We start from the raw sequence: 22349 nt of genomic DNA, 5'->3' as shown, positions 1-22349 counted from the left end.
ATTTGGGAAGTCAAGACTAACATAGCACAAGTCCTGCCATGGCCCATCAGGAAAGGACTTCAGCAAAACCCATGTTAGGAAGTCATAGAATACACTGGGCTGGTAGGGGAGATCATACATAGACACATTTCAAACCCTTGACATCAACATTGCCCAGTGGAATGCCAGACTTGTGTGCTCAGGTGTGCTTAGCAGGGACCAGCTCAGAGTAAATGCTTACATCTTGTAATGAACTGAAGCAAAAGTCACCAAGTAAGGCTTGGTAAGGCTGGGGCCTCGACTGGTCTCTACTGGGCTCCTCAGTTTAGGAAAGATGTTGAGATGCTGGAAGGTGTCCAGAGAAGGACAACAAAGCTGGGGAAGGGTCTGGAGCACAGCCCTGTGAGGAGAAGGTGAGGGAGCTGGGGTTGCTTAGCTTGCAGAAGAGGAGGCTCAGAGAAGACTTTATTGCTCTCTACAATTACCTGAAGGGAGGCTGTGGTTAGGTGGGGGTTGGTCTCTTGTCCCAGACAACTGGCACCAGAACAAGAGGACACAGTCTCAATCTGTGCCAGGGGAGGTTTAGGCTGGATGTTAGGAAGAAATTCTTCATAGAGAGAGTGATTGCCCATTGGAATGTGCTGCCCAGGGAGGTGGTGGAGTCACTATGACTAGGTGTTTAGGAAGAGACTGGATGAGGCACCTGATGCCATGGTTTAGTTGGTTAGATGGTGTTGGGTGATAGGTTGGACTTGATGATCTCAAAGGTCTTTTCCAACCCATTCCATTCCATTCCATTCCATTCCATTCCATTCCATTCCATTCCATTCCATTCCATTCCATTCCATTCCATTCCATTCCATTCCATTCCATTCCTATAGAACCTGTGCATGCTCATCATTTCTCTAGTTGTGTGCCACATTGTCAGTGACTCCCATTTAGTATGCAGGGCACAGTGTATGTTTCAAGTACAGAATATTACCCTGCAACCAAACAGAAGTTTTCCCATTAATCTGAGGTTTAAAATTCATGATGACAAATCTTATTTAAGGGCCTATGTAAATTTTGACATTCATAACTCTCTAGTGCTTTGACTTGAATCTGGGAGCTCCCTGCAATGCCTGACCTCACAACTACGCTCCAAAGTATTTTTCAGTTGTTTTTATCACAACAATTTGTCTTAACCTGCCACAGATCATTCTCTCTCAACACACAGAAGCTGTCAGTAATAATTCAGCTACAATTTTATGTTGTGCCTAGAGAATGGCAAGTTTCTGTTGCTAGTGTTTTGCTGAAAACCTTGACAATACTTTGCAGTGTGTTGATTTCTCCCTGGTAGGCTACAACTTATGATCTGTACAAACAGGAATACTTTGGTGCCATGCAATAAGGTGCTGCTGCTTTTCCTCACCAGTTATACAGAGTGCTGGACCACAGAATGAACCTAACTCCTTCAGCTTAGTGGTTGGGACTTTCCTGGCTTTCTTCTTCTTCTTTTTCCCCCCTTTCCCTTTATTCTGTATGATTTAGTTGCATGCATTCCAAAGAACCAAAGATTTATTCCAGCACTGCAGAAGCTCTTCTGTTCCCAGTATTCTCCATCTCCCTCTTTCCAAGAACTGACTTTGTTGTAACACAGGGAAGTGACACCTGCCATCTCTCCCTGATGACATCTCAACACTGATTAAACAGAACGCTAATCATCATGGCAGGTTCTAGCCTGCTGCTCCTTTCTGCTTCACCTTGCAAATTCCCACAAAACCTGTTCAGTGTCTTTTCACTTCACCCAGTGCCTCTTCATTTGTCCTTCACAGCAGCAGGAATAACTGTCTGCTTAAGCTTTCTGATGGTTTTCTGGATGCATTTTCCTTAGTTGGAACTGGGGGGGTTTTTGGTTTGTTTTCTAACACAATGACATTTTTGTGCTAGTCCTTCTGACACATCAGATGGAAATGCTACTGGACCAGGCTCATATTTCATAGTTTCCTCCAAAGCAAAGGACTGCTGAACTACTTGGAGTTATCTCTTTTCCAGCACATTCCCTGGAGGGCATTATTGTCTTTTCCCTTTGCCAGTTAATTTGTTCATTGCAGCACAAGTTTATTGAGAGCATTGCGAGTCTTAATTAGTGCTCTTTAGTTGCTGTTTCCTGTTGCTGTTGTGTCTCAGTATCAAATGCTGTGCAGCAGGATTAAGGAGAAATTTAATTATAGCCATGGCTTAAACATGACATATGGCAAGTACCTAGCAACTAACCTTGAGTCTTGAAATTGAAATCTATACACCTGGGGTGGGAAAACACCCCCCAGACATCCTTGCAATTGAACCTACATAGACATGCAGACCCAGAGACTCCACAAGGCCAAGCAAACTTCAATTTGTTAACACAGGAGGAGGAAGAGGAGTGTTCTCCTGGGGCACAGATCTGTCAGCCACTGATCAGACAACTTTATCTTACCGTTTCCTAAACAGCACATTGATGTCAGAAGCACACACCTACACTGCCAGCAATTCTCCCACCAGCAACCTGTTCCAAAGTTCTACTCTAAGCTGCCCTAAAATGCTAGAAGCCTTTTCCAAAAAGAGGTTTAAATCTCTTTGTTGAGTTTACAGGTCCTTAACCTTGCACCACTGTTGTCTAAGATGCTTGGGGATTTTCCCCCTTCTCCATCCTTCCCCCAGCACGTTACAGACAATGATTGTACCCTGGAAGGCAGAACAAGCCTGAGCTTCTAGCTTTGTCTCCAAAGTTAGGCTTTCTGCTCCTCACACAGAATGTTAGGGCTTGGAAAGGACTTCAGAAGATCATCTAGTCCTCCTGGAAGCATTCTTCATAGCTGTTCTGTAGTAACTGATTGTTCTTGAGTAAAAGTGAGCATTGAAAATGCTGGCTTGGGGAGGTGCTGTAGTCACTGTCCCTGGAGGTGTTCAGGAAATATGTGGATGTGGCACTTCAGGACATGGTTTAATGGTCTTGGTGGTCTTAGGTTGGTGGCTGGACTTGATGATCTTAGAGGTGTTTTCCAATGGAAATAATTCTATATGACATGAGCACCAGCATTCCAGACACAGCCTCACTCCCAGCTCACACAAGAGCAGCATAAACAGCATGGTTATGTTGTCAATGATATCCTGGATGTACTGTAGAATTGCTCTGATCTTCCCCTTCAGACACTTCCAGATAACAAGACTCACAGGTGAAATCCTTATTGCTAGGTCCCTAATCACTCACTTGAGTTTTATATTCACACCATCCTCTGCTTGTGGTGTGATGCTCTGTTCCTTTGCCCTGCTTGACAAAGCTCCCCAACATCACATCATCAGTAATGGTGATAACTTAATTCATTCCTACTTTAACTACAGTTAGTCACACGCTGTGTTGGGGGGCACTCCAGCTTAATCCCTGCCCAGCCCAATAGCTCCCTTAACATCACAAAATGTGGGGTTGTTTTCTAGCTGGTTCCATGCCCCATTTTCCAGCTCAGATAATAATTTCCCACATGGCTCTGCAGCTAGTGCCTTACTGAAATCCAAACAGATTAGATCTTAGAGACACCAAAATCCCTTCATGGCTTTGAAAACGACACCAGGAAGGCCTTGTGGTTAATGCTGGTTTTGTTTATTTTAATTATATGCTTTGTTGTATGTTAAAGAGAACAGTCTTTCAGGGTTTTCTGCTCTGGTGAAATGACTGAGGGCTCTCCCCTTAATGAATCCTGTAGGTGAGGGAGCCCAGGCACAGGCTGGATGTAAATCAAGCACTTTCTGCACTGTATAAAATGTTCTGCTTTCAGAGCCCTGCTGCTTTTGGTCAGAAGCTCCAGAGCTGCCATGACTGCCAATGAAAGGTTTTAGAAGAACAGGGCAGTTTTAGATCTTTGTGAAATACAAAGGATGGATCAAGTGGGAGAAACTGTTACCCACTCTCTGAAATCCTAGCAGCTGTAGTAGCTCTTGGAGATGCAAGCAAAAAGGCTCTTCTGGATTAGAACAATTGATGTGATCTTAGGATGCTCAAAAATGTGACCCTGACCATTCCCATCCCTTTTGTCCCACTCTCTTGAGATGTGTTCCTAAATATCTGCACCCATTGAGGAGAAATACCAAAGGCTTTGGCCTTACATGAAGCACTGGTCTAAATTCCCTGCCTTAAGACAGCAAAACAACAACAGAAGGGCAGAGACTTTGCACTGCGGGCTGGTCAAAGGGACTATAAATCTACAGCAGCATGGTACAGTGTGGATTTGTTTGGATGTCCCAGACACCGGTTTGCATCACAGGAAGCAGCAATTCTGCCATACCCATGTTGGCTGAATGCTATGAGCTAGATCTGATTTACACAGGCAAAAGAGGGAGGGGAATATGAATAGGCTCTTGAACCAATCCCCTGCAGAACAGGAACTTGCATACCTCAGACTCCTGCTTCTTAGCATCCACAGGACTTAGCAATGACTGGATTGTTTCTCCTTCCAAATCTGTATGCATGTAACAGCATCTTAGAATCAACAAGGTTGGAAATCATAGAATCAATAAGGTTAGAAAAGACCTCAAAGATCAACAAGTCCAACCTGTCACCCAACACCTCATGACTACTAATCCATGGCACCAAGTGCCACGTCCAATCCCCTCTTGAACACCTCCAGGGATGGGGACTCCACCACCTCCCTGGGCAGCACATCCCAATGGCTAACAACTCTCTCTGTGAAGAACTTTCTCCTCACCTCCAGCCTTAACTTCCCCTGGTGCAGCTTGAGACTGTGTCCTCTTGCTCTGGTGCTGCTTTCCTGGGAGAAGAGACCAACCCCCATAGGGCTATGACCTCCCTTCAGGTAGTTGTAGAGAGCAAGAAGGTCTCCCCTGAGCCTCCTCTTCTCCAGGCTAAGCAATCCCAGCTCCTTCAGCCTCTCCTCGTAGGAGTTGTGCACAAAATGTGGCTATGGATCCCCTTGTGCCAAACTCACACAACACAGAACAAGAAGGTGTAACAAGTATAATTTCAAGCAATTTTGACAGGAAATTGTAATCATTAGCCTCACAAAAATGCAGTAGCCATTGAAGAAAAAGGCTTTCATATGGTTCCACACCTCAGTGTTATAAAACAATCACATACAAGCCAAGTGACAAAAACAATGGCTAAAGAAGCTGTTGTGAGAGCTCATCTGACAGCAACTTTAGCAGCAGAAGAAACATTACTCTGAGTAGGGGTCAGCTTTACACTCCCCTTGGGTTTACTTTAGTTAACTACAGTTTTCTATAACTTCAGTTGTAGAGAAGGATTTTTGGCTGTTTGGCTTAGTACACAAGGCAACATATTTCCTAGGATCTGTGAAGCATTCTGCCATGTGTGCTTATGCTATTCCCAGTCATTCTAATATGTTGCTGAGCAAATGCATAGTTTACCAATCACATCATCATCAAAATCCTTCTTTCCCCAAGCACAAATTTAGTAAATCATACCTGTAATTTAATTCTTAATCAAGAGGCTCTTGAGCCTGACTCCCAAGACTCACTTTATGGATTTTGTTTTGCATAGTATGAAAATGAAGCAGAAATTCTAGACTGTGATCTGCTCTGGGTTCATGTCCCTGTCTTCTGCCTTTCCACCATTATGAATCTAAAGCCACCCTGATCCAGTTGCTAAAGAAATGAAGTTTCAATGGAAAATCATAGAATAGAATCATAGAATCAATAAGGTTGGAAGAGACCTCAAAGATCAGCAAGTCCAACCTGTCACCTAACACCTCATGACTACTAAACCATGGGACCAAGTGCCACATCCAATCCCCTCTTGAACACCTCCAGGGATGGTGACTCCACCACCTCCCTGGGCAGCACATTCCAATGGCTAACAGTGCTCTTCGTGAAGCACTTTCTTCTCATTTCCAGCCTAAATTTTCCACTGGTGCAGCTTGAGACTGTGTCCTCTTGTTCTGGTGCTGATTGCCTGGGAGAAGAGACCAATCCCCTCCTGGCTACAACCTCCCTTCAGGTAATTGTAGACAGCAATAAGGTCTCCCCTGAGCATCCTCTTCTCCAGGCTAAGCAACCTCAGCTCCCTCAGCCTCCCCTCATAAGGCTTGTGCTTAAGGCTTCTCCCCAGCCTTGTTGCCATTCTCTGGACATGTTCAAGAATCTCAAGGTCATTCTTAAATTGGGGGTCCCAGAACTGGACACAGTACTCAAGGGGTGGCCTAACCAGTGCTGGGTACAATGGCTGTTGGCCACAATAAGGATGCAAACAGCCTAAATGGTTCTACCCCTGATTGATCAGGCCTCTAGGTTAGTGGAAAAGCATAGAATCATAGAATGGCTTAGGTTGGAAGGGACCCCAGAGGACATCTACTCTGACCTCCCTGCCATAGGCAGGGACACCTCTCAACCAGACTTGGTTGCTCAAGGCCCCATCCACCCTGTCCTTGAAAAATGGTTAGGATCTCACTGTAGTAACCTCTCCAAGAACTGTAAAGGTTCAACTTGCTGATACTTACATTTACAAAGAACATTTCCTAACCCAAGGTGGCCCCTACAGTCTGTCATAACAGGCAGCAAGAAGCATGTGCCAAGCTTAGTCCCTGGGGTAAGTGAGTGAAGGAAACCCTAGTAAGGTCTGTTTGATGATACTGCTTGGTATGAAAGAAGATGACTTTGAGTATGAATGCCTGAGCTTTCTGCAGTGTGATACAGCAGATACTCTTGAGTCTGATACTGCACTTAAAAAAATAAATCAAAATCCTGGTGACATAATTACATGGTAAAGTCTGTGCATCACTAAGGGTCCAGGAAGAGTGGCAATCAGCATGCTCAAGGAAGCTGCTTCCACGATTTGAAGACACAGAGAGAGAATCTGAAGCAATAATCATGGAAGTGTGGGTGTTTTGTATACACAGAAATTATATCCACAGCTACATCTGTGCCAGAACAACACTGCAAGCACTTTCACTGAGTCAAAAAATGTTCTGCCACAAACATTTCCTGAGGAGCACAAGTCTTTGCATAACTGAAAAAGGATGAGGCCCATTTGATTTTGAGGTATCTTTCATTTGAAGATGCTGCACCAAAATAAAAGAGGGAAATAAAGAGGGCAAGATGGTCTCTTGAATAAGTATTTAAGCTCAGCAAGAAACTTCTTCTGTATTCAAGATTTTCAATAAATAATTAAAGATAAGCCATCCTGCTTTCCAGATTGACACAACAGCTGGAACTGGCCCCACATAAATAACCTTTCTGTGTGGCAACATGAATAAAAGCAATCAGAGCCCTAGCTGTGCAGAGTACTAAGTGAACATTTTAATACAATCAATAATCCCAAGGTAAAGAGATGATGGCTACACAGCAAGACTCAGTGGGATATAGATTTTAGGTTACAAGTCAACAAAGATGTAATAACTCACCCCAGCTGCAACATGTTCCTTGGAGGCCTACTTGCAAACTCATTCACCACCCAGGGATATTCTCAGGAGCAGATCAAAACCACTGAAGGAGGATTCTTTGCATGCACCATGGGATAGAGAACAGAAAATAGAATGGAATTAGAATAGAGTAGACTAGACTAGAATAAACCAGGTTGGAAGAGACCTTCAAGATCATCAAGTCCAACCTATCATCCAACACTGTCTAATCTACTAAACCATAACATCAAGCACCCCATCAAATCTTCTCCTAAACACCTCCAGTGATGGTGACTCCACCACCTCCCTGGGCAGCACATTCCAATGGCCAATCTCTCTTTCTATGAAGAACTTCTTCCTAACATCCAGCCTAAACTTCCCCTGGCACAGCTTGAGACTATGTCCTCTTGTTCTGGTGCTGCTTGCCTGGGAGAAGAGACCAACCCTCACTTGGCTACAACCACCCTTCAGGTAGTTGTAGGCAGCAATAAGGTCTCCCCTGAGCCTCCCCTTTTCCAGGCTAAGTAATCCCAGCTCCCTCAGCCTCTCCTCATAGGGCTTGTGCTTCAAACCTCTCCCCAGCCTTGTTGTCCTTCTCTGGATGCTGAAGCCCAAGTCACATGGATTCTTAGACACAAGAGCCTTACAAACATAAACAAGTGAAGTGGTACATCACAACACTGACTTGAGGATCTGAACCTGAATAACTCAACCACTGCAGCAGGCAAGTCTGCTATTCTCACCCAACAATCCTCTTCGTTAATCTGTGAGTAGACTAATGTGACAAGTCCACATCTTATCCTCCTCATGTCCCCATCACCAATGAACAGAATGTATGGATACAAACCAGGACCCTACACATACTTTACACCTGAAATTCTACCACCATCCAAAACCAAACTTCGTGAAGGGTTGATCTGGCACATTTGATTTTATTCCTTTGAGTGATTCAGCAATCAGTTCTCCTAGAACATTTGTCAGTATGTGTGAAAAGCTCCCAGAGCTCTATGGCAACTTCAGTTCTTACTGCTGAGGTACAAAGCTCTTGCATTTCAGACTCTGCAGGGCTGGCTCTCTGCACCAGAATGAAGAGTAACTACCCCTAAAGGCAGGTGAAAAGACTGAACACATCTGGGCACAGTGGATATGCTGCAACACATCTCTATTTTGATGATAAAAACGTTCTGGTATTTTACTGTATGTTAAGTCTCTCTAGAGTCTAGACAGAGCTGGAATCTTGTCTGGTTTGCACAGCACTGGCTGAATTGTTAACTGAGTTTTGCAGGGCAAAATTCCTTCAGCTCTGCACACCTGCATGTTTTGCTTTCCATTGTCTCCCCAGGCCACATTTTCTGCAGCTGCTGCTGACTCAGAGCCATTTTAGACTCCATTCCTGCAGAGCCCATTCCAGCAGTTTTGACCAAATTCTCTGCCTAGGCATGAATCCAAGGAGCTCTATGACTCTTCCTCTGCCAGCACACTTTTGTAGATATGGAGAGCCCTTGAAAGGCAGTTAGCCACTTTTTATATCTGGAGCTTACCTATCTCTCCTTCTCCTCCCTAGAACCCTCGGAATAAGCTTTCTCCCCTCAACCAAAGCACAAGTGGTGGCCATCATTTAAACTGCCCATGGAGTATATCAGCTAGGGCAAGTGAGAATTAAAATATGGAATATGTAGACTAGACTAGACTAGACTAGAATTAACCAGGTTGGAAGAGACCTTTGAGATCATCAAGTCCAACCTATCACCCAACACCACCTAATCAACTAAACCATGGCACCAAGTGCCCCATCCAGTCTCTTCTTAAACACCTCCAGTGGCGGTGACTCAACCACCTCCCTGGGCAGCATGCATAAGAGGCACAACATGAATGACAAACACCTTTTTTAAAAGACTATTTTCCTGTCCATTAGTGGGAAACCAGGACTCACACTAAGGCAAGAACAGACAACCTTCACTGAATGAGTTTTTGCTGAACATAGGAATTTGTAGAGAGTTTTGTGATCTCCTTACGTTTCTGAGCTTAACCAATAAGTCAGAGCGAAAGAGATCACTCACATATGACACAGCAAAGCAGTTTACAGCATGTTTCTTCTGATTGGCAGGAAGAGTTAATTTCACAGGCTACATTTATTGATTTTTGTAGGAGATTTTCCTCTGCTGATTGAAGATAGCAGTCAGGATGTCTGCATTATCCAGATCATCCCCAACAAATAAATTGAAACAACCAGCAACCACCACTGGAGCAGTAATCAGATGCACAGGTCCTTGTGGCCATTTAGAAACTTTCCAACAGAACATTTTCCACTAGGGGGAAAAAAAAAAATGCTCATCAAAGCATCTTACTTGATTAATTTGGCTAAAATTCTGATGAAAACCAGGCAGGTTTCCATTGGAAAATTACTTCATTTCCTCGTGGCTCTGCTGCACTCATCCCGGCAGGCTGATGGTAACCTGGGGATAAAGAAACTCAGTCCCAAACTCTCAAACATACTCACAAGCCAAGTCTGCAAGGATTTCTCTTGGTAAATCACCAGGCAAACTGCACTGAATTTGCAGTAACCACACTGCTTCTCAAGCCTCCAGCTCCTCAGAAGCCCTTTAGCAGCAGGCAAGCCTGATTCCAGGACTCCCAGCCCTCTGGGTTTTAAGCACTCCAGGAATTTGGTGAAAGCTTGGATGCATTTAATGAAAGAATCCATCTATTTGCAAAAGCAAAATACAGCATTCCTATTCTGCAGGAAGTTCCAATACATCATGTTTTCATGTCATTTGGAACTTACAATTTAAGCATGTGGAAAATAGGATTTATGTTTTCCAAGGAGTAATTGGTATCTGTTGCCTGGAACACAGAAAGAGGTCACACTGCTATAGCTCTTTATTCAGAAGGCAACAAACTGTGGGTGCAGATGAAAGTCGAAGCTTCAGCTGCTGCTGACATTCTGAAGAGGATGAACACTCACTAGATTAGGAACTAACCATTCTGTAGCACATCTACTGGTCCCTGTGCATCCAAACACAGCACCTCTGGACTATGCAACAGGCATGTGAACACCACAGCAATCAGCAGTGTCGTGTAGGCTGCTGCCAAAACACATCTGTTACTTGACAGCTGCAAGTTTTTCTATTCCAAACAAAATTAAAACCAAAGGAGGTAAGAGTTTTATCATCTTCATTTCAGGCTCTGGAGAAACAGAGCTTCTTTGTTATTATTTCATTACTATCCTCTCCAGAACCTCTGACAGTGTGGAAGCTTGAACTGGCACAGGCTGCAGTGTGTATTCCCACAGATGAGAACATTCCCAGCAAATGATTGTAGTCTCAAGGAGTAAATCACAACCAGACACAAAAGGTGGACTGAAGCAACCTTTGTTCACATGCAAACTGACTTCAGGCAAGTGGGATTTCTGTATGAAAAACATAACATACAGCCAGTCAACCACTTTTCTTTCAGAACAGGAAAAGATGCACTTAAATGATTACCTTTTATCCACTGCACTTCAATGAAATGGAGTCTTATTCCATGGAAAATCAATTTCATGGAAAATTTAACTGATTGGAATACATCTGTCTCCTATCATGTCAATATCTTGAAGTTACTTCTAATCAACAATTTCACACCAGCATAGCAATGCAGTGAGCTCAAGCCTGGAACGTGCCTGTCCCTGCACAACACAGAGCTTTGGAGAGCTCCCAGGGCCAGCACAAAAGAAGCCAGCTTCTGAGCTGGAGCAGCAGTGGAGAGTCACTCACCACTCACTGCACTGATGTGCTCCTCCAGAGGTCAAAATGCATCTTTCTCTACACATCCCTGTGATGCACAGGTACCCCTGTGCTAGCACTGAACTCATGAGTGGAGACAGGTAATTTTAGCCATAGACTACTGAGGTCTTTGCTGTGATTTAATGTAGAAGCTGACTCAAAGCAGCATGATTCAAACTCAAAGCTCAGGAGGAAAGAGTAACTTTACAACTCTACATCTGACCACCTGCACTTTATTTAACTATGTAACACCATGGGGAAATGGTTCATCCCAGGCCTAGTAAAAGAGCAAAAGGACATCTGCATTTGAATCCTGATGTGCACATTGACTATCCTTCAGCATGGTCATCTTTGTTTGTGTTAACTCTTCTAATTTCATACATTAGGGCTTGCAAAGGAATCAATATTTATTGAACACTGCCTCATTTGCTAATATCTTCCACTCTGTGCTATCACCACAGGGAGATCACATCCCTATCATACAGATTCTGCAGAGAAACTCACTCTCCGGGCTTGTACATCTCTGATTTTTACAGACATTAATGTATCAGTTTGTGCAATGCTCTAACAAGAGGGCTCCAGACGCGCAGAAACTCAGAAAACCATTCAAGAGCAGAATATGAACAGCCTTGCAGCACCTTGTCTCACAGCTAGAGTTGTTTAAATGTTTTCTCTACTTCTGTGGCCCAGATATGCCAGGTGAAAGCTATTTCCTATACAGTAATTAAAACCCATCAATGCTTAGAACCAACTCATCTGCCTAGGCTTCTGGTATCCTTTAGGAAACTTTGCAACGTATCTGTGTGCTGCAAACGTGAATAGCTCTGTGGCTTGACCTGCCAGTCATGTTTGAAGAAACTACCAGGTATGGGAGCTGCACTACAGGTGGAAACCCTTCTTGTAGGCTTTCTGCATAAGACTTGCACCTGAGCCCCTCAGTTTAAGAAGGATATTGAGACTCCTGAACATGTCCAGAGAACGGCAACGAGGCTGGGGAGAGGCCTCGAGCACAAGCCCTACAAGGAGAGGCTGAGGGAGCTGGGCTTGTTTAGCCTGCAGAAGAGGAGGCTCAGGGGAGATCTTATTGCTGTCTACAACTACCTGAAGGGTACTGAGCACCCCATCCAGTCTCTTCCTAAACACCTCCAGTGATGGAGACTCCACCACCTCCCTGGGCAGCACATTCCAATGGCCAATCACTCTTTCTGTGAAGAACTTCCTCCTAACATCCAACATGGTTTATGTGCTAGAGTTTAGTATGTTAGTCTTCAAAGAACACATCTTTACTCACTTACTGCATGGGCTACTGCTCATAAGATTATCCCCCTCCCCACCCTCCAAATCAAATGAAATAAAAATCACAGCTTCCCCATTAGATTAATATTTGAGTACAGCCTGTCATTAGCTAAGAGGGACAAAATAACTGAGTTGATTGAGTCAATCTGCTTACTCTGTGCTCCAGCTGATGAATATAAGCTGTTTAAAAAAATTAAAAAGCTATTAGACTATTGAAAATGATTTGGAACAATCATCTCTGGATGCATTATTTCCATGTTTAAAGCCCAGCTGGTAGAAGCACGAGGGTTAATACAGGCTGCCTGGAAATTCAATAACTGGAGATAACGCTCAATTTCTCCCATGTTCCTGTCTAATTAGGGAATCCTGCCCCAGCAGAAATCCATTTAAGTGATCAACATCCACATATTGCAAAGAAAGATTATGAATACATTAGGTCAGGCCAAGAATCCTTGTGATATGAGTAGGCAATTACAAAAGCTATCTCTGATTTACAGCCTCCACCTCTTCTATTGTATTTCCTGCTCTGTCAATACAAAAAAAACCAACATCCAAACCCACAAACAAACAACAACAAAAGAACAAACCAGTGGCAAGAATTGCAATCAATCAAAATTCCCTTCCCCACTTTTTCCCCCCACAGTTGTTACTGTAGAACAAAATAGCTACCAAACCCCAGTCTTGCAAGAAAGCAGAAATACCTGCTCTTTAAAAAGAGGAGGGGAAAACACAACTGGTCTCTACAAAACCAGTGCCAAAATGGGCTGAATTCTGGCAGAAAGAGGAAAAGGTGTTTCGCTGTAGCTTGTGGGCAGCCACTCCGCAAAGATTTCAGGCTTAATTCTCATAAAGCCAGCCCTGCACAGACATGTTCATGATTAAGAACAAGTGTCCAAGGCCCTTCTCTGATTGCTGAGCACCAAAAGAGTCCCACCAAACCCAGTAAAACAGAATTATCTGCAGCAAATTGCCTGCAATGGGACTGCTGCCTGGTGCTCTGGATAAGAAGGTTTGTTTAGAACAAAAGGTACTCACTCGAGCAACCCCAGCAGAGAAGGGAAAGGTTCAAAAGTTGGTACCTGAAAACTGATACAATAAAGCCCATGGGAAACAGCTATTGGATGATCAGCTCTACAAGGTGTAAGGCTGCACTTTTACATCTCTATAATTACCTTACATTCAAAAATCAGTGGAAAAGCAGCATGGGGTTGGTAAAGCCTAACAATCCTGCAGTGGTAAGAAACTATTTTCCATGAGATACAATTGCATCATCTCATCTCGAGGCAGAAATACAACCCTCATATGTCATTAATTTGGGGCAAACATGCAAAGTTTTCTTGTCCTTTCAAGCTTATGTGATGCCTTTGAGTTTGATGTCTCAAAGAAAAGCATTTTAAAAGTTCAGTGAATTTACTGGCTCCTGATGAACTTTTGCACATGCCTATAGTTAAGACAGAGCTGTGGTTATATCCCCTGCAATAGCAAAGCCTCTTAACAATTCTCCTTTCTTCCTTAGCCATGCCATAGTTAACAAGAACAAAGGAAAAGTCAGAATTCCAGGTATTTGCAAAGTTTCCTCAATAGCCTTTCATTTCTATTTGGGCTGAAACTTCATGTATTCTGAATAATGGAAACAATGTTCAAAGTGTACTTTTCCCCTCCGGCATTATCCTTGCTTAATGGTCCTTGTGAATTTGTGCATTAATTCCACACAAAGGTCTCCTTTAGGTTGAAGGGGGGAAAAAAAAAGGAAAGAAAAGAAGGGGGGTGGGAAAAAAAAAAAAAGAAGAAGAAGAAGAAGAAATATGTTTTAACATTTAAAGCAAAGCTAAATAATACTGGACTGCTGGGCAACTTTCAAAGCCACATTAAAAGAGGATCACAGGGCCGAGAGGCATCTGTTACAAAAACACTACATGGCTCCTTCTTTGTGCTCTACGATTTTGTTAAGATTCTCTTTTAATCCAGCCATTTACAGTGAGATTCTCAGTAACATGAAATCAGGCTTTTCTTTTTTTTATTTCAATCTGGCTTAAATATTATTTCCTCCTCTAATTGACAGATCAGGTTTGGTGAATCTTGACCCTTCCCAACAGCAGAATATGGCTGCTGGGGAACTGTTAGGAAAGTGTTAAGAATATTGGAGGAGCCATGTTAAAAACGTCTGCTTCCCTGGGAGGTGGTGGAGTCCACATCCCTGGAGGTGTTCAAAAAGGGCTTGGATGTGGCACTTGGAGCCGTGGTTTAGTTGTCAGGAGGTGTTAGGTATTAGGCAATAGGTTGGGCTTGGTGATCTCTGAGGTCTTTTTCAATCTCATTGATTCTAGGATTTTATGATTCCAGCTGTGGCAGGATGTCAGCCTGTGGTGTGTGTGGGGCAAAGGGACACGACACAGGTTTTCAGGAAAAACCTGGTCTGGTCTGGTCTGGTCTGGTCTGGTCTGGTCTGGTCTGGTCTGGTCTCTTCTCTTCTCTTCTCTTCTCTTCTCTTCTCTTCTCTTCTCTTCTCTTCTCTTCTCTTCTCTTCTCTTCTCTTCTCTTCTCTTCTCTTCTCTTCTCTTCTCTTCTCTTCTCTTCTCTTCTCTTCTCTTCTCTTCTCTTCTCTTCTCTTCTCTTCTCTTCTCTTCTCTCTATTCTATTCTATTCTGACTGAAAACAATGCAAAACATCACAGGCTAGAGTTCAATGCTGTTAACACTTAAATCACAGAATCACAGTATGTTTTAGGGGTTGGAAGGGACCTCTAGAGATCATCAAGTCCAACCCCCTTGCCAAAGTAGCATCACTCAGGGCAGGTCACACAGGAACACGTCCAGGTGAGTTTTGAGTGTCTCCATCTCCAGAGGAGACTCCACCACCTCTCTGGGCAGCCTGTTCCAGGGCTCTGTCACCTTCGCAGTGAAAAGGTTTTTCATTATGTTCTTGTGGAACCTCCTCTGCTCAGCTTGCTTGCATTACCCCTTGTCCTGTCATTGGGCATCACTGCAGAGCCTGTCTCTGTCCTACTGACCCTGCTCTTGCACATCTTTGTGAACATGAATGAGGTCACCTCTCAGGCTCCTCCAGACATAGCTTTGAGCACGCAACATTGGCTTAACTTGCACTGCACCAAGGTACCACAATTCAGGCACAAGCCAGTCAGAGCTTCATCCCTGCTCTCCTCTTATTCTGAGGCATGAAGTTTGTCCCAGCAGCCTCCATGCACCAGGCAGGGACAGAGAGCAATAGTCAAGGGCAGTTTCTTGTTCATCTAGCTCTGAAAGACTGTGGAGGTCTGTGGATTGGTGAGCATCTGGTACCTAATTACTAAACCATGGCACCAAGTGCCATGTCCAATCCCCTCTTGAACACCTCCAGGGGTGGTGACTCTACCACCTCCCTGGGCAGAACATTCCAACAGGTAACAACTCTGTGAAGAACTTTCTCCTCACCTCGAGCCTAAACTTCCCCTGGCACAGCTTGAGACTGTGTCCTCTTGTTCTGGTGCTGGTTGCCTGGGAGAAGAGACCACCCCCTCCTGGCTACAACCACCCTTCAGGTAGTTGTAGAGAGCAATAAGGTCTCCCCTGAGCCTCCTCTTCTCCAGGCTAAACAACTCCAGCTCCCTCAGCCTCTCCTCACAGGGCTTGTGCTCAAGGCCTCTCCTCAGCCTCGTTGCCCTTCTCTGGACACGTTCAAGTGTCTCAAAATGTTTAGTAGTCATGAGGTCTTGGGTGACAGATTGGACTTGATGATCTTTGAGGTCTTTTCCAACCTTGTTGATTCTATGATTCTGTGATTCTAATGCTGGATAAAGTAGCCCACGGTTTAAGAGGAGGCTTCTCACAGGACCTCACACACCAAGTCAGAAGGCAGCACTGGAAGCCTCTAAATGCCTTTTAGGTTTGCTGCCCTGAAGTGAGCTAGAGGGTAGGGCTTGCTCCTTCAAAACCTGTCAAAATCTGTTTCCAGATATTGTGCTCCAGAGCCTGGAAGCTTCTAGGTAACCTGAACTGAGAATTAATTCAGCTGGCTTCTCTGTGTGCGTGCACGTGTGTGCCTGCGCTTAATACACACATTAAATTTTAAATAGATTGCTTTTAACTAATCACATCAAGTGGCATTTGTGCAATGTAAATATTTGCTTTGTTCCTTCAACACTCTTTCAATTACACAAGAAAATTTCAGAGAAATAAAATTACAGCAGGCCTAATATTAAAAGGGAGGGAGGGAGGGAAGGAGAAGGGCTAGAAACTGAGCTTCAAAGGGAATCCTGCACTTTGATTTTACTTTGCATATTCCAAACGCTCACATTTCGCTGCAGATGTCAAACCAGGAGATAGGAAATAAAGCAGGTTGCTTTAAGATGGGGAAAAAAAAACAACAACCAAACCCAAACCCCAACATTTTAAATTATCAAATCAAACCATACTCCAAGGATGACAAAAGTTAATGGCATATTATTAGTTCTTCCCTGAACCTCACTGAACCATCTCTTTCCATCCTAGCAGGGGTCTGTCAGCCACTGCAGCTCCTTGCCAAAAATAAAGGAAGAATGGCAGCATTCCCCCATCTGCTGATGAGTCCAATCTAAGGGAAGACAAAACACTGATTTTATTTAACTCTGTTCCAATTACTGTCAGGCGATACAAACAGCCAGCATGACACGCAGCCAGGTTTATTCATGCGCCCAGCGAGCCAGGCCAGGCATAATAAGGAGATTACACACTCTGTTTGGAATACAGGCAACTTGGAATGGCTTTTATTAAAACTTCAAGCCTGGGAAATATTGGGTAGTGGATTTAGGTATCACACAATCAGAAATATGCTTGGCTCACAAACACAACACATGGCAACCTCAGTGAATGAGGGCGACTATTATTACAGCGGAACAGGCCTGCTTTTCTCTCCCTGCCAGAAAAAAATGCAGCTTGGAATAGCACAGAGCACATGGCACTTCAAACTTAGAAGAGAGGCTGGCAGGAGCTCCACAGAGTATGAAGGAAAAAAAATGGGGGGGGAAAAAAAGGAGCTCTGTGAAGTATCTGTCCCCTTGAAAGACAGCTCCTCATAAACCACCACCAGCCTCTGCACTGAAGTGACCTTGGAAGAGTAAGGGCTCTTCACACCAAGAAATGGGACAGAAGGAGCAACAGTAGGGCTCTGTTTGACTTCTGGGGTTCTCCTGCTTCTTGCTGGCATTAACTTCTCCACTGGGCACAGCCAGAGACCCAGAGAACCTGCTCAGGGCAAAGAGGCTGCTGATGTGCTGAGAGCCTTTGCTACCACATCAACCAGTTCTGCTTCATCGTATCCCTCCATCTCTGTTGGTGCCCATCTGTTGTGTTCTTTCTGTGAAGTACTTTGGGCTGGACCATCTGCCTACCCTCAGGTTGTATTGGTAACCTACAATATGGCCCTGATTCACAGGTAGGATTCCCAAGATACAACCTACATAACAACTAAGGATAGAGAAGTCACATTTATAGTCTCAGGCTTTCCCTGTTTAATAGTCACCCACTTCAGGTGTATACAGTTTGCACTAATCTGGCCAGTTCCAGCAGAAGATTTCCTTGTGTCAAAGTATTCTTTCTTGCTCATAAAATTCTTAAGGTGCAGCTGGATGTTGCAGCTGCTGTGGGGAGAAATATCAATTAAAATCAATCAATCCAACAAGAAGACCTACAAAATGAAAGGGATTGATATTTTTTGACCTGGGTCAGTGAGAGCTCTGACTTGTTTTGACATGTTGGCAATCTGTGCCATGGCCACAGGAACAAAACAAACAAGGGCAGGAGGCTCTCAGCCACTAAAAGAGGAAGACATAATAACAAAAAGCATTTCTGGTGTGATGTTGACTGAATTTACCTCAAACAAATCTCATGTGACTTAGGAGGATGTGATGCCTGGAAACTAGGAAGTGGCTGGAGGGCCATGCCCAGAGGGTGGTGGTGAATGGTGCCACATCCAGCTGCAGGCCAGTCACTAGTGGTGTCCCCCAGGGATCACTTCTGGGGCCCATCCTGTTCAACATCTTTATTGATGATCTGGATAAGGGAATTGAGTCCATCACATTTGCAGATGACACCAAGTTAGGAGCAGGTGTTGATCTGTTAGAGGGTTGAAGGGCGTGCAGAGGGACATCGAGACACTTGAACATACCCAGAGAAAGGCAACGAGGCTGAGGAGAGGCCTCGAGCACAGCCCTATGAGGAGAGGCTGAGGGAGCTGGGGTTGCTTAGCCTGGAGAAGTAGAGGCTCAGAGGAGACCTTCTTGCTCTCTACAACTACTTGAAGGGAAGTTGTAGCCAGGAGGGGGTTGATCTCTTCTCCCAAGCAATCAGCACCAGAACAAGAGGACACAGTCTCAAGCGGTGCCAGGGGAAGTTTAGGCTGGAGGTGAGGATAAAGTTCTTCCTGGAGAGAGTTGTTGGCCATTGGAATGTGCTGCCCGGGGAGGTGGTGGAGTTATCATCCCTGGAGGTGTTCAAGAGGGGATTGGATGTGGCACTTGGTGCCATGGTTTAGTAGTCATGAGGTGTTGGGTGACAGGTTGGACTTGATGAGCTTTGAGGTCTTTTCCAACCTTATTGATTCTGTGATTCTAAGATTCTCTTTGGGGTCCAATGAAATGGATAAAAAAGTGCTGATACACAGACAGCTACCACTCCCCTTTCACCAAATATTTCTAACTTGCACTGCTTGTACTTTCCTCAGTAACCTATCAGTCTGCTCTTGCTTTTTATTTACAGCCCTGTCCTGTGTCTGTGTATCAAGATGTGCATCAACCACTTTTTTTTGCAGTCATCAGTTGAATAGCAGCTTCACTCTGAATGTATCCATAACAGGATAGGTGAAGTGTCTGACACATTTAACCCAGGCAATAAGTAGTCCATAAAGCAGCAGGATCAGACTTGAAGGGAGCTGCATCTGGAGCACAACAAAGGTCACAGAGAGCTACATTTTCTTAACTCAGCCAGAGGGTGCTCAGCTGGAACCCAGTCCCTCACAGACTATGGCCAGTCAGGGAATCTGCCACTTTTTTTGGTCACCAGTAGCTAAAGGAAGAGCAGTGTTTTCATCACAAAGGTGGACATCAAACCTAAAAAGACTTCAGGTTCTGGAGTTCTGTGTCAGTTGCAGTCTGGGCAGCTCTTTCAGTTCTTGGGAGGTCAGCCCTGCTGTAGGTGCCCACACAGCCATTGCACACCATGACCCCTCTGCTCCGCTGCAGAACATGCCACATGATGATTAGGGGGCCACAGGATGTGCAAGAGGGCTGGAGCACCTCTTTTATGAGGACTGAGAGAGTTGGGGCTATTCAATCTGGAGAAGAGAAGGCTTTGAGGAGACCTTATTGTGGCCTTCCAGTATCTGAAGGGGGCTACAAGAAAGGGGGTGAAGGACTTTTGAAGGTGTCAGAGAGTGATAGGACTATGTGGAATGGAAAAAAATAGAAATGGGTAGATTCAGATTGGATGTTAGGAAGAAGTTCTTCCCCATGAGGGTGGTGAGACACTGGCACAGATTGCCCAGGGAGGTGGTGGAAGCCTCATCCCTGGAGGTTTTTAAGGCCAGGCTGGATGTGGCTGTGAGCAACCTGCTGTAGTGTGAGGTGTCCCTGGCCATGGCAGGGGGTTTGGAACTGGATGATCCTTGAGGTCCCTTCCAACCCTGACAATTCTATGATTCTATGATTGTATGCTGCTCTCCTTAGTGAGTATCGTGGTATAGATTAGAATTTCATTCAAAAATGCTACCTGCAGTGGAAATTTGTAAGATCAAGGAGTTTATTTTATCAACCTTTGTGCTTTGTGCCTTTGTGCTGTGTGAAAACAAAAATAATGAATTAATAGTACACCATAACACAGGCTGCAGCCGGGAGAGATCAGAACTCGGTGTCCCCTGGGTGCTAGCTCTGGGCATTGCTGTTTCAGCTGGAGGATATTTGTATTTCTCAAATGTGCACTGGAAATGAGATGTGAAACAGCCTGAAAGATCTGGGAGGCTTAAGAGCTCTAAATTTCCAGAAAAAATGAATTTCACCCTAACTTTTCATTCTCAGGAATTAGCTTTCCAGGCAGCTAAGTGATGACTGTATCTGATTACGAGTCAATTCAATCAAAACCCTGCAGAATACCCACACATACTTGGAACAGAAAAGGGAAATGCAGTTAGAGCTGGAATTCTCCATTCATTCAGAGCACAACGTTGCTGAAACCTGGGCAGAGATGTCTCTCACCAGTGCTCACAAGATGGTGTTGCAATGGATGCCAAAAATTCAGCAGCTTTATCATATGCAATTTTGTTCCCCCTACTGACAAAGTATTCCACGGAGCTGTATTTCAATTCTGATTCCATATGTCACTTCAGTTTCTGATCAGAGCTTGAGCACACAGAGACAGACAGAAATTATAGCTCTCCTCAATGGATCAATAAAAAAGGATCATTTCTTTTTACATATCAACATTTATTAGTCCCAATCATTTCAGAAGTAGAATCATTATAGCTCTTTTTTACTGAGGACAGCTACTCCCCATGTACACTCATCCTGGGGGCTCCTGTGTACAGATGCTCTTTTGCCTTTGATTTCTGAGGGTGGCATGTTGTTCCACAGCAGTCTGCCATCATACACAAGCAACAGAAAAATAAATTTAAAAGGATTACTTGGTTGTTTATTTATTTTGTGGTTGGTTTTTTTTCCCCTCCTATTCCCAACACACTGGCTTGATAATTATTATTTCCCTCCCTCTCTCTCCCATATAATTGAAGCTTCAACTAAAATGTCAAAGTCAAGGCAAGATTCAGATGGGAAGGATTTATTTGGTTGACCATTCTGAACTCTGCATTTCACAGACCTTTCTGTTGGGGCCACCTGTGCTTAACCAGACCACAGTTCCCAGCTGGCTGTGGCATGAATAGAATAGAATAGAATTAACCAGGTTGGAAAAGACCTTTGAGATCATCCAGTCCAAACTATCATCCAACACCATCCAATCAACTAAACCATGACACCAAGCACCCCATCCAGTCTCTTCCTAAACACCTCCAATGATGGTGACTCCATCACCTCCCTGGGCAGCACATTCCAATGGGCAATCACTCTCTCTATAAAGAATTTCTTCCTAACATCCAGCCTAAACCTCCCCTGGCACAGCTTGAAACTGTGTCCTCTTGTTCTGGTGCTGGTTGCCTGGGAGAAGAGACCAACTCCCCCTTGGCTACAACCTCCCTTCAGGTAGTTGTAGACAACAAGAAGGTTTCCCCTGAGCCTCCTCTTCTCCGGGCTAAGCAGCCCCAGCTACCTCAGCCTCTCCTCACAGGGCTGTGCTCCAGACCCCTCCCCAGCTTTGTTGCCCTTCTCTGGGCACATTCCAGCAAGTCAACATCTTTCCTAAACTGAGGGGCCCAAAACTGGACACAGTACTCAAGGTGTGGCCTAACCAGTGCAGTGTACAGGGGCAGAATGACCTCCCTGCTCCTGCTGGCCACACTGTTCCTGATACAGTCCAGGATGCCATTGCCCTTCCTGGCTACCTGGGCACACTGCTGGCTCATGTTCAGCCAGCTATCAACCAGTACCCCCAGGTCCCTTTCTGTTTGGCTGCTCTCCAGCCACTCTGACCCCAGCCTGTAGCACTGCATGGGGTTGTTGTGGCCAATATGTAGAACCCAGCACTTAGACGTGTTAAATCTCATGTATTCCAGAAGCACACAATGCCCTGGCTGGAAACCATCAGGACTTAGATTAATCTTGGTATTCAGAATCACTGATCATATCTGTTTGATATATACTCTGAGAATCTCCCCAAAGTCATTGATCCATCCTTCTTATTGAAAACCCAAGACAGATAGGATGCTGTTTGTTTTCAAGGACACTTTCACAAATCCCTCAATACTGGAATACAACCAGAAGAAACAACAAGGCAGCTTTATTGATTTA

Source organism: Melanerpes formicivorus, unplaced genomic scaffold (genome assembly GCF_026170545.1).
Source record: "Melanerpes formicivorus ecotype bairdi unplaced genomic scaffold, bMelFor1.0.p_v2 SCAF_29, whole genome shotgun sequence".
Lineage (NCBI taxonomy): Eukaryota > Metazoa > Chordata > Aves > Piciformes > Picidae > Melanerpes > Melanerpes formicivorus.
This window is presented reverse-complemented; position numbering follows the sequence as displayed.